Raw genomic sequence first — 12,791 nt, 5'->3', positions numbered from 1 at the left:
CTGGCCCAAGAGTTCTATGCAACATGCCTGGTAGAGCTGGCTCCCAGGCTAGTGGAATTATACGCGGCTACATGGGAGAGCAGGAGGTCGCCACCGACAATGAGGGAGGCGGTAATGGTTCCCCTGCTTAAGCCTGACAAGAACCCAGCTGAGTGCTCAGCGTACCGACTACTATCAATGCTAAACCTTGATTTTAAAATTCTCAGTAAGATATTGGCCACCAGGCTACTGCCACACATGACCCCTTTGGTGCATTCCAATCAAGCGGGATTCATCCCTAGCAGAAACACCACCCTGAACATCAGGAGGCTGTTTGCAGTGTTACAGCAGGGAGCGGTAGAGGCGCAGGAAGGAGCTATTTTTGCCATTGATATCGAGAAAGCATTCAATAGCCTTGAGTGGGAATACTTTTATGCAGTTCTAGCAAAGATGGGGTTGGGGCAGGGCTTTATCCAATGGGTTAAAATACTCTATACGGACCCAGTGGCGCGGGTACGGACGGGCCGCACCATCTCCCTACAGTACGGTGTGGAGAGGGGTACAAGGCAGGGGTGTCCCCTTTCCCCCCTGCTGTTCGCGCTGGCGGTCGAACCGCTGGCTTGTGTGGCAAGATCAGGGATGCAATATGAGGGCATTCGACTAACAGAGCAAACACACCATATCGCATTAAATGCGGATGATTTGCTACTTTTCCTGAAGATACAGGCACGGCGTTGGGGGGAGCCCGGCATATGATGGACGAGTTTGGAGCTCTTTCTGGGCTCTGCGTCAACTGGCAGAAGTCACGACTCTTCCCGATAGCGGGAGAGGCCCTGCCGCCTGGGAGACCTCCAGTGGGAACCACGCTATTTTAGATACCTGGGGGTTAGAGTGCATTAGGATCTCTCTGATGTTCAGTAGGGAAATATAGGGGGGCTCTCCGATCGCTCAAAGGCAGTATGGCGTTCTGGGGGACGTTGCCCCTGTCCGTGGCGGGGCGAATATCCTTGCTGAAATGGTGGCATTGCCTCGATTGTTATATTTTTTTACCACGCTCCCAGTATGGATCCCTAAGGCATGGTTCCGAACCCTCAACTCTATTCTGACCACTTTTATCTAGGGACCCAGCAGGCACAGAGTGACGTTGGCTACGTTGCGCAAGGCGCGGGCAGTGGGGGGGTCTAGCGGTGCCGGATATGGAGAATTATCTGGCGGGTCAGCTACAACGCTTCACACAGTGGGTGGCAGGAAGTCTGGATCCGGGCAGGAAGACGGCCCCGTTTACCCCGAGTAGAGCAGCTGTCCTGAGTACACTCATGGGTACCATTAAGCAGCGCACACTAACCACTTCATAGCATAGGGTAATAAGACATTTCTGGATCAGGTGTTTTCAGAAAACCAAAACCAAAAGACCTTACTCCCCGGAGATGCCTTTAGCATTATTGGAGGCGTTCCCGCATGGGGGTCAGTGGAGGGGTTTGGAGGAGTGGGCACACGCTGGGGTCACTAAGGTAGGAGATTTATACGGCGATGGGGAACTTCTCACATTTGAGGCATTTCAAGCTAGTTGAGATATCCCACAGGGGCATTTCCTGCTGTATGGGGCAGTCACTGGGGCCATGCGTAGACATTGGGGTCGGGGGACACTAGAACCACCTACACATTCTACATGCGAATACATTAGTCTAGCGGGCGGTGTCATTAAGGCGGTCTCATGTCTTTATAGAGACATTAGACAGGATTCCACGGACCGCTGGGGAGCCTGAAAGATAAATGGGAGAAGGATTGGGACAATACACTGCTTCGAGCCACCAAGGTCTCCCGCAACGGGCGGTTCCAATTAATTAGTTTTTATACTCTGCATAGGGCGTATATTACCCCTGACAGGATTAACCGATATTTTGGTCGGGAGGATGCGAGTTGCTTCCGATGCCAGAAGATAGGGGCTAGCTATCTTCACATGTTGTGGAGTTGCCAGAGGATAGAGGGATATTGGCAGGAGGTGGTTCGAGAGACAGCACCCGTCACAGAAAAGGATATCCCATGCACCCCTGGTCATGTACTGCTCAACCTATTCCCTCATTCCGCTAAAACCAAGGTCACAGCCAGGTTCCAAGACCTGGCATACATTCTGGCGAAACTTGAACTCACCAGCAAGTGGAAGGCCCCGGCAGGTCCGGGGGTCAGCAATTGGAAAAGGGAACTAGTGAAGTGGGCAAGCTGTGAGCATAGAATCTTGCTTCGGAACGCAAAAAGAGGTATAGGACGAATGGAGCGGGCACAGGCCTGGGGGGTGTTGGTAGATGATCTGCAGAATGAGGACCAGGAGTCAACACCTAGCACGCCACGGGCGAGATCCCAACTGGCTAGCCCTGGGGAGCTGGATCGAGACAGAGCTGAGGGGGAGACATAACTGGGCCATGGCACCCTAACATCCACCCATATGGCGAGCTCTTTGAACAAGGCACAAGGATGTGGCGAGTATGAATGGGACCCAGACCATGTACGCAGCAAGATTTAACGTGGCAGGGAGGTCGGCACCAGCAGGGTAGGGGGTGGGTGGGTGGAGTAGTAGGGGGGGTATTGTTAGGTTGTTAACATTCTTGTGAATCCAGAACAGCAAGCACTGCACAACATAGTAAACAATCATAAGATAAGCAGATACTTGGAGGGGGAACTTACGAACTCACTAGGACGTACCCTATGTTGGGATTTGTGGATATTTCCTGGCTGGATGAAACTGTGCCTGTATTTTGCTGAATGATAAATGCTAATAAAATTTGTTTAAAAAAAACAAAGGGAACAAATAGCACATAGTCTTGTAACACAGTTATTAAAATCGTTCTTACTAGAGGCTCGCCTTAACTAAACAGGTGACAAAGTACCACCTGCCTTACAGCGGCATCTCAATGCTTCGCAGACTCTAGGCAGTAGAGCTGAATGTGAGGGTACTTTTCCAGGTTGCAGCACAGCAAATTTTTTCGAACGTCACTCCAGCAAAAAGAGCTGCTGATATAGACACGGATCCTATAGAGCGTGCCTTAGTCTTTCTTTTTAAAGGCTTGTCAGCCTTATCATGACAATACTGTATCCCATCTAGCTGCAGTGGTTTCTGTGACAGCTGTGCCTTCCCAGACTTGACTGTTAGTCACTAGTAACTGATCAGTTTTTGACATGGCTTTTGTTATTTGCAGGTAGAATTTGAGACATCGCTTGACGTCAAGCGTATGCAGCACCGGCTCAGCTGGTATAGTTGGATTCCAAAAGAAAGTTTGGAGCATAACTGGTTCTTTACGATGAAACGAGTGAGAACTTTAGGGATAAAGGTAGGACTAGTTCTGAAAGTCACAAAATCCTCCTTGAACTGAAGAAATGGTTCCTTGATAGTGTAAGCCTGTCTTTCACCAACCCTTCTAGCGGAAGTGAGAGCCAGAAGAATAGCCATTTTCCACATCAGAAATTTCAATTCAGCTCTGTGAATCGACTCAAATGGGTGTTTTATTAATTGTGAGAGAACTATATTGAGTTTCCATTGCATAGGGGATGCACACATCGGAAGAAAGGTGCGGACAAGACCTTTCATAAATTGTTTTATCAGACTAGTAGCACAGAGAAAAGGAAGATGAAAGGATCATCTTTACCCAGAGATCGAGGCACGGTGCAGTGAGACCTGATTTTGCTAAGGACAGGAGATATGGCAACACTTTTCAGGGGATACTTGAAACCGATGTAAACTATTTCGCTGCCACCAGAAGCAGAATCGTTTCCATTTAAATCTGTACGTTTTGTTAGTAATTTCAGCTCTAGACTTTGAGGATATCCCTGCATTCCTAGGAAATAATAATCTCTCTGAACTCCAAGAACTCAGGAGCCAGGCATGTAAGTGAAGAGAAGTCGGATCCGGATTGTAGGAAGGTGGATACCTGACTATGGTTACCCCAGATTTTTTGCCTTGTGTTTAGCTGGTTTTCAACTTAGTTGGCCTGGGATCCTGCTAATCAGGGTCCCAGGCTATCTGCTCTCTCTGTAAAATGGACTCCATGTACCTTAGGTATATCCACAATTGGGAATTGGCTCACCTTATTAGCCCCTGTAGAAGTGTACCCTAGGTACTCAGGGCATAGGTGTAACCAAGGCCTACCAGGGGCTGCAGCATGTATTATGCCACCCCTGGCTGGCCACTCAAACTGACACAACTGGCTGATCACTCAGCTGGGGCAAGGTTGTGTAATCACCCCTTGCTTAGGTATAGTATCCCTATACCTACCCTTTATATAGATACATAGTAACCTATAAGTCACTCCTATGGCAGGCCTTAACAATCCTGGAGGCAGAGTGCTTGGTTATGTGTGAGAAGGTGCTCTAGCATGAGCTGAGCCGGTCTGCAGCTTTCGGAACCATGTCCTTGTAGCTGTTCTATGATATTGCCAAACCATATACTCTTAAGTGCATTATAATCTTCGCGGTTAGATGCTAACTTTGGTTTGGCTTTATCTAAACATGTCGTGTAAGGTGTCATACGCTTTGGAATACTACCCCCTCGCCAATTCTGGCGACGAGGATAGCATTCCACCCTTCTAGAGGGAAGACATGTTGTTGCTGACTATCCCGGTTAAAGTTAACCAGAGCCCCAGCGTCACAAAATGGACGCTGCTGCCACAGACACAAGTCTGACCTCCTGCTGCTGGGAGTCCTTCCAGCGAGAGAGGCCTGGACAATAGGTTTCCTGCCTGGAGAGGTGCGAACACCACCCCAGACAGGATTTTGTGTATTGGGACAGGAAGGGCTGAAAAGAAACAGACACTGCATGGGGCACACTAGGTGCTCCATGCATGGTCCAGTTCAAACCGGTGCTGGGGCACTCTAGCCCCAGCTCTGGCGCGAAACTGGACATAGGAAAGGGGGTGTAACCACCCCCCTACCTGGTCCTACCCATAGGAGGGACCTAGTGAGGAAGCCAGCCCCCTTTAGTTGTATAAAGGTAGGAGCTGACCCAGGAGACTGTAGATTAATCCTGGAATCGAACTGAAGACGAAACTCTGGACCCTTCGACATTCAACTGAAGCTGAAGACTGAAGAATCTCCCTTGTGGCCAAGAAGTGACCACCCTGGGCAACCAGGCACAATCCAGCAACTCGACGGCTTGCTTTGTCCTTGTTCCCGTCGGAACTCGAGCGCAGAGCCTGACAAGACCTCGACCCCCGAACTCCTCTGACCCCACTGCACGACTCCAGCACAGTTGAGCACCGTGGAAGGCGTCGGAATCCGTGGAAACAGGCAACTTGGAAAGTCTTCAAATTGCTACCAGCGCAGCTCCTGAGGCATCCTCGAAGCTGTGCACTGGGGACTGAGACACCCCGACACCGAGCTCCACCTGCACCGAAGATCAGCCCTCCACACTCCACGAGATCTGCGTGGGGCCCTTCTGCTTGTGTTCTGCTCGACGCATTGTCTGGTTGCTGGCCCGTTGGCTAGTAGCCCTCTGACGACGACTCCTTTGAAAATCCATCGCTGGTCTGGTTGCTCCTGACTGGCCCTCGCTTCCCTGAAAATATGAAGTACCTCAGACCCTCCTGGTCTGCACCAGAAGCCTTTTGTGTATCCTGCGTGGGTTGCCTTTGCTTAGGCTTGTTGGCTCCGATCTTGAAGCCGACCCCTCCATCTGCGAGAACCTTCGTGGGACAGCTCCTCTCCAGCACCTGGTCGTCCTCGACGCCTCCTGGTCCGCGTGGCTGCAACGACAAGCTTCACATCTGCACCTGATTGCTCCTCGACGACATCTGGTTCCTTCCTGGTTCCACCCGGTCACTGGCTAGTGACCTAGACTCTGACCCCTCTGCTTTCAGGTCCTCTTCATCCTTGATCCACCCTTGGATCCACCCGGACATCTTCCTCCTGGTCGCCTGCAGCATCTTCTTCCGAGGCTCCGTAGGAAACGACGAGAAACCCGACACACTTTGACACCTATGCACCCGCAGCCCGTGGGTGAGGTAACGCGAGTACTTCCGTGCTCCTGTAGGGATTGACTATCCTAGTGTCCAGTTTTGCTAGTTGTGTAATCCTAGTTAGACCAGAAGTGTCCTAAAACTCCATTACTTACCTTTTTACGTTCCTATTGATTTACTATTGACTCTCGCGTGAGTACTGACTCTGCACGCGCCGCCTGTGGGCCTCCTACTCCTAACCTAAGGGTCAGATAGTGTAGCCCCAGCGATCCTCTAGGCCCTAGGCCTTTCCCTTTCCAAAGTCATGGTTCTTATACCACTTACTTAGTATATGGTTTTACGCGCCCCTAAGGCCTAACTGTAAATTGTGTTATTTCGAGTATTTCTAAGTGTAACTTGTTATATGCTTTTGCCTCTGATCTCATAAAGAGTTCAGAGGAGTGTGTTAGTAAATAAATACATATATTTTTTATATATATCCTGTGTGGTGTCCTTTCATTTGGTATTCAAGGGGTTACAGATGGTAAAACAGCTGGCTTTACATGCCCTCTAGAGTCTTTTAGCCTAAGACTGTTCTGTCCACGCTACCACTAGGATAGCTGGTCTATAAGGTTGACTTACAACCATCACCATAAGGGTTGTTTGGACTGGTGCAAGGTGTTCACTAGAATAGTGAACATCATATACCAGGCCAACTTCTCACACGGATGACATATCTGACCCTTGTCTCTGATCAGGAGAGAGGGCGATGGAAACAGACGAACGGGCATGGACTCTGTGAGATGAAGGAGCTCCAGGAACAGAGACAGCAGCACTCCACTTTTTCACTATAATTTTGGTAAGTACCCAGGGAATCAATGGGATGGAGGGAAAAGGCGTAGGCATATACCCCTGACCATCGCATCAAAATGGCATTTCCCCCACGACCCCGAAGGGACTCTACTGACATAGGACTGGCGGCAATTCATATTGTCCTTCGTGACGAAGAGGTCTAATGCTGGTTTTCCCCACAGTGCAAACACACTGTCCAGTTGCTGTTGATTCAGCTTCCATTCATGGCAACTGTTTTTTTGCTCTGCTGAGGACATCCGCTAGGATGTTGTGAAGACCCGGGACGTGTTCGGCTTTGAGAGAGATGCCCTGTGCTGTTGTCCACTCCCACAGTTCTCGCGCTTCTTGCAATAGCGTGAGGGACTTGGTTCTTCCCTGCTTGTTGACGTAATACATTCATGTCGTATTGTTCGTACAAATACGGCTTTGAGCTATAGACTGATGATCGGTTTCAGTTTTTGAGCACTGGACCACTTGCACTGAATCTGGAGATCTTAAAAGTGGCCTCCCCAGCTATCCATGAAGGTGTCCGTAGTTAAAATGATATCTGGGATTGATTGGATAAAGGTAAGACCTTTCAATAGATTTGCCCTCTGGTACCACCACTGTAGGGTCTCCTTCATGTCCAGAGTGATCTATAGTTGATCTTCGAAGAATTCTGATATCTGCAACCATTGATGCTGAAGCTCTTCCTGTAGAGGTCTCTTCCTTAGCCTGGCTAACGGGACGAGGTCTATCGCTGATGAGCATATACTTAGGGGCGATTTGAACTTCCTTTCAGAAACAGGCCATTTTCCTGAAATGACCAGTACTAACTTCTGACTTGTCTTGATTCACTGTCAATCCTAGACTCTGGAACAGCTGTAGACAAGCCTCTGTAGTTTTGGTGACTTGCAGTGCCTGTGGCGCTTTAAGCAGCTAGTCGTCCAGGTAGGGAAATACCTGGTGACCTGGTGTTCGCAGAGCTGTAGCTACCGTGGCGAGGCACTTGGTAAATATCATTGGTGTCGACTTGAGACTGAAAGGGAGGCCCATGAATTGAAAGTGGGTACCAGCTACTGCGAACCTGAGACATTTTCGATGTTTTTGATGGATGGGGATGTGTAAGTATGCGTCTTCCAAATTAAGAGCGGTCATGAAGTCTCATCTGCTGAGGCAATGTAGATATCGGCTAGTGTTATCATCCTGAATGTTTGTTTCCTTAGGAATTTGTTGAGTTTCCTGAGGTCTAGTAGTAGTCTCCACTCCCTGGATTTCTTTTTTATTAAGAAACAACAAGAGTAGAAACCCTGTCCCTTTTGCGGTAATAGAACCTCTTCGATTGCTCCTTTGGAAAGCATGACCTTGGACTCTTAGTCTAATAAGTGAAGACAAGGAGGTGCTCCCCTGAGCAGAGTATTTGGTGGCCATTCTGTGAACCCCAGGGTATGCCATAGGTGAACAGATCCAATACCCATTGGTCCTTTGTTATGTTCTGCCAATGTTGTACAGGATTAGAAATTCTTTCACTTATGGGATGGGAGGGGTGGGAAGGTGGTACCAGATCTTGATCATTGTTTTTCCACATTGCCTCGGTGGGTGTTCTTTTGAGGCCGCCCTGGTGAGAGAACCCAGCCATCGATGACTGACTGTATGGAGGAGGTTGATAGCTTTGCCGTATTGTGGCTGGTATACATGATATTGTTGGGCCCTTTGGTAACCACCTCTGTATGAGGTGAAGCATGTCCTCTGGCTCCTCTGAATGGCACTTTTCTGTACTGCAAGGTGGCTAATGATTTTGGGGTGTCTATCAGTTTTTATAGCCAACAGCGAGTCAATGTGTTTGCCAAACAACGCGTCCCCATCTTTTGCCATATCCAATATCTTTGTTTAGACTTCAGGCCTGAAAGTGGTAGACTTTAACCACCCTTGGCATCGTAACACAGCAGCACCCGCTAGCTGCCGAAAGCCAGTGTTCGTTATGTTCATCGCGCAGTCAATGCTCCATGATGCTGCGCCCTCTCCTTCCAGTAAGATTTTTCTGGCTACTTGCTTTCTATCTTCTGGGATGAGGTCTAATATTGTACCCATGTCAGACCACATCTGACGACCATATCGGCCAATTATTGCCAAGGCATTAGCTGCCCGAACTGTGATTGCCGCCAGACCTGAAAAATGCTTTCCCATAACATCCAATCTACGGCCTTCCTGAACAGGTGGAGTGGTGATGTGAGTGGCCGGATTCTTAGATCTCCTCTGTGCTGCCTGAGAAATGACTGATTCCGGTCTCGCATGACCTGTGAGGCAGGATGGCGAATCCTCTTGGAGCTCTGTATTTCCAGTCAATCCGAGGGAGCACAGCGGATACTGTAGCAGGGGGTTTCATAATTTCCACTCCCTCCTGCCAGATGTAATCGATTATGGGAATGGAGTGTATAGACTGCCTAGTTTTTTTCCTTGAAATTGTACAGGAAGAGGTCTCCCTGCTTTACTGTCATGGCAGATGAAACCTGGTGGTTACCTTCTCCATTAAATTATGGAACCCTCCAATATATTCAGGAGGAGAGTCTGCTAGATCATGTGGTGGAGGGGAAAGTGATTGCCCCAAGGATCCGACGATGGTAGCGGATCTGGGGTTTCACATTCTTCTCTTTCCTCTTCTGAGGAAGATGGATGGTCTGTGGGAGACGCTACGATCAGTGAGCAAGGAGTGATCCTGGGTGTGTCAGCTGGTGGTAGAGTCGGTGTGCGTGGTAGTTCTGACTGAGGAGGAGGTTCAGGTTGGTTTCCCTGAGGTGGAAACCGCTGTCTGCTTGTACATCCTGGATGAGAGAAGGTGGCAGATGTGACGTGTCTCAAGGACAAGAATCAGGAAGGCAGTCATAAGGTTAGTAATGGCAAGGCAAAGTTATGGAACTTTGTAGATTATACTGCTCTTCATCCTCAGTCATCGTCCTCTAACTGACATTTAACTTAGAACTCGGATGGGCTATAAGATACCCCAAAGATGTCATCATCATCAGAGTTCTCTATATCCAGTAAGTGAGAAGGAGGTAAAGGTGACACTTTACCGAGTGAAGTCACCTCAGGCAGTAGGAAAGTCTAGGTCACTCTTGTGATGTTCACCATCATTGACCGTGCCGTCAACGGTGTTGTCCATATGGATTCATAAAATGTCTTCATGGACGGTACTGACGTACACATTATCGTCATTGACGCAGCAATCATCAATGGGGCCTTCGTCAATGGAGCCTTCGACGACGTGATGATGGTCGTCTGCACTATAATCGTCAACGATGCAGTAGTCAGCGTTGTGCTCAACGTTAATGGGCTCTTTGTCTGAGAAATCCTAGTCTATGGTATGGGACCTGTAACAGCTATCGTCGTTCCTGCCATCAACGGTGTTGACATTGAGACGGTGGTACTTGTGGTCGTCGACGAACGTGGTGCTGTTGATGGTGTCTTCAACAAGGATTTTCTGTCAGATTTGTGCCTCAAAGTGTATGAGGAAGAGGCTCAAGGACGGTCTTTTTCCTTACTTGAAGGTGTAGTGGGAAAGGATAATGAAGGCTCTGAGGAAACTTTGTGCTTTCTCCTTTTTTGAAGATCCATTGCTCTCTTCCTCTGAAGATATTTTCTGATGTTTAGTCGTCTGGAGACATAACAATAGCATCAACTTTCTATCCCGCATAGTTTTTCAGGCGAAAGCGCGACAGACCCTGCACTGTCTTACCTCATGTGTGGATCATCCGCATGGGCTCCTTTCTTGCCACAGGTCTTACAGGGGACGGAAAAGGCCATTTCTGTTAGACATGCTGGAGAGATGATAATTCTAGAATAAAATCCAGTAAGATGAAAGAAACTGAGTAGAACTAAGGGAGACTCACTTCACACATGACGTTTGGTGAAAATCTGAGGGAAACTGCCTCTGCTGGGACTGTTCTAGAGGGTGCTGACAGCTGATTGGTTGTACTTCAAGTTTGGTCCTTTTTTTTAATAAACGGACATAGATAGGCTATTAAATTCATGGCCTAGGGCCATTAAGCCTATGGTATTTGCTAACTACTGCTTGATTCAGTTCCTGTGGGACTCCCATCTTGGCGATGGAGAATGATTCAAGTATGTTAATCTATGAAAGATACCCCAATACTGGATAACTATGCCTCGCAATCCTTACAGGGCTTGAAGCCTAAAAGCTTCGGACAAGACATTTGCTCGAAGTAATTTCTGTGTGAGGTAAAGTCACGACTCTCAGGAAAGAGCGAGCTCTGGATTTACTTCTAGGTTGTGAAAAAAAGGGAACTGATGCTTCACTGTGGTGGGTGCTATATGGCTTCAGTGACATCATCAGATGCCAGCTTCTGGCACTGATATGAAGCCAGCACCTCCTACCAGCAAAGTGAGAGCATTGACGTTTCTGGATCCCGTCTTACGGCTGAGATTATTCTACAGGTGAAGAATCTGCAGGTAGAAGTGTCTATCAGAATGGAATATTTTTAAGGCCTCATTTTAAAACTATCTTAACTGAAAAGAGTTGTAAATGGGGCATAGAGCTGTAAATCCTTTATATGAATATATGCAAACTTTGCGGCTTTCAGGAATTCACCACTTATATTTTCAGAAAAAGTTTAAAAAATATATTAGAGAAGAAACAGTATCATGACGTAAAATCAAGCACAATTAAAAAGGTCCTTCTTTAGCACTCTCAGTTTTAAAATAGGTATATTCCAACATGATCAAAATACCACCCCTCCACCCCCTCCCATAAAGAATACAGAAAATGAAGGAAAAAGGTAATTTCTAGTCATTTTAAAAAGGGAAGAGGGAGCACACTGCCTGGCACAGCTGCACAAAATTCGTCCAAGACCATGGTGGTAAATGTAATATATGGTGACACTCACTTTAGTTGGAAGATTTTTATATTCACCATTGTTGGTGCAGCCAGTGCTCTAGAAACATGTTGCAGGATATTTGTCCTTCTTCAGTAAAGTAACACTTTAAATTTGGAGTTGCTGGTAATGCTGTTGACAATCTTCGCAGGTTTCTGTACCACGCACAGAGCAAAGGTGCATCCCAACGAGCTTGTCAGCCCAATAACTTAAAAGAGCCAATCACAATTGGGAGCAGGCGGGGAGGTACCAAACTGCCTGGCATAAAGGCACACAATTTTCCCTGATACACAGTGGTAAATGTAGTGCACGTTAACACTTACTTTAGTTGAAAGTCTTTAGTTTTCACCATTGTTGGTGCATCAATGCGGAACTAGCAACATAGTTCTAACAGGCCGCGGCGTGTCTAAAACTGCAACATAATTGCTTTAAGGACTAGGCTTTGATTTTTTGGCTGGATACACTAATGCAAAAGCATGGACCATATAGAAAAATTGATCTCCCCTGTTTGAGTATCGGTCTTTGATGACCTCAGAAACGACTCCTTTTCAGTTTTTCAAACAAGACACTGCTATAGTAGAAAGGAAAGGTGTGAAGGCAGGCAACATCTGTACACCACGTGTGGGGGATTCTCCTAAGAGATCTTCTTCCCATCGAAGAGGCACTTCACAACAAGGGAAGGCATCTTGGCAAACAGTGGAATTTAAAAATCCCAGTCCAAAATGCTGAAAATAACTATTCTTTATAAAGACATGGTAAAAAAAAATTGTACTACTACAGCCTACAGATCTGCTAGCAAATTACTTACTCACAAATTGTCTTTTCACTGCCTGTTTGGTTGCACATGGTCATAAATATAATAACCGTTTATTTAGCATAAACTGCAAAATGAAATCTAAACAAACTGGTTGTGATCGGAGAAGACTCTCGAACTCAGTCTAAGCGATCTTGCATTCCACCTCACTAGTTACTTACTATTTCATAAGATTTCCCCCCCGATATTTAGATACAGTGAAGCGTCAAAATAATTAGCAAACAGCACTGACTGCAATAGGAAGTTACTACAAAATACTGCATAATCTATTGGCTCCCCTCTTTGACCCATATCCCTCAATATTTACTAATTATTAGGGCATGGTGGCATAACGTAGAACAAAGTGCTTCTACA

General features: G+C 47.3%; 1 protein-coding gene across 4 annotated transcripts in view; it reads right to left on the bottom strand.

The window, feature by feature from the left end:
• The window catches only part of KCTD18 (potassium channel tetramerization domain containing 18), a 284,906-nt gene that overhangs the window by 45,533 nt on the left and 226,582 nt on the right, over window positions 1–12,791 (bottom strand). The gene's annotated exons all lie outside the window — the stretch shown is intronic.

This window comes from Lissotriton helveticus, chromosome 3_1 (genome assembly GCF_964261635.1).
Source record: "Lissotriton helveticus chromosome 3_1, aLisHel1.1, whole genome shotgun sequence".
Taxonomy (NCBI): Eukaryota; Metazoa; Chordata; class Amphibia; order Caudata; family Salamandridae; genus Lissotriton; species Lissotriton helveticus.
Note: the sequence above shows the minus strand (reverse complement) of the source record. Positions and strands in the feature narration are given on the sequence as shown.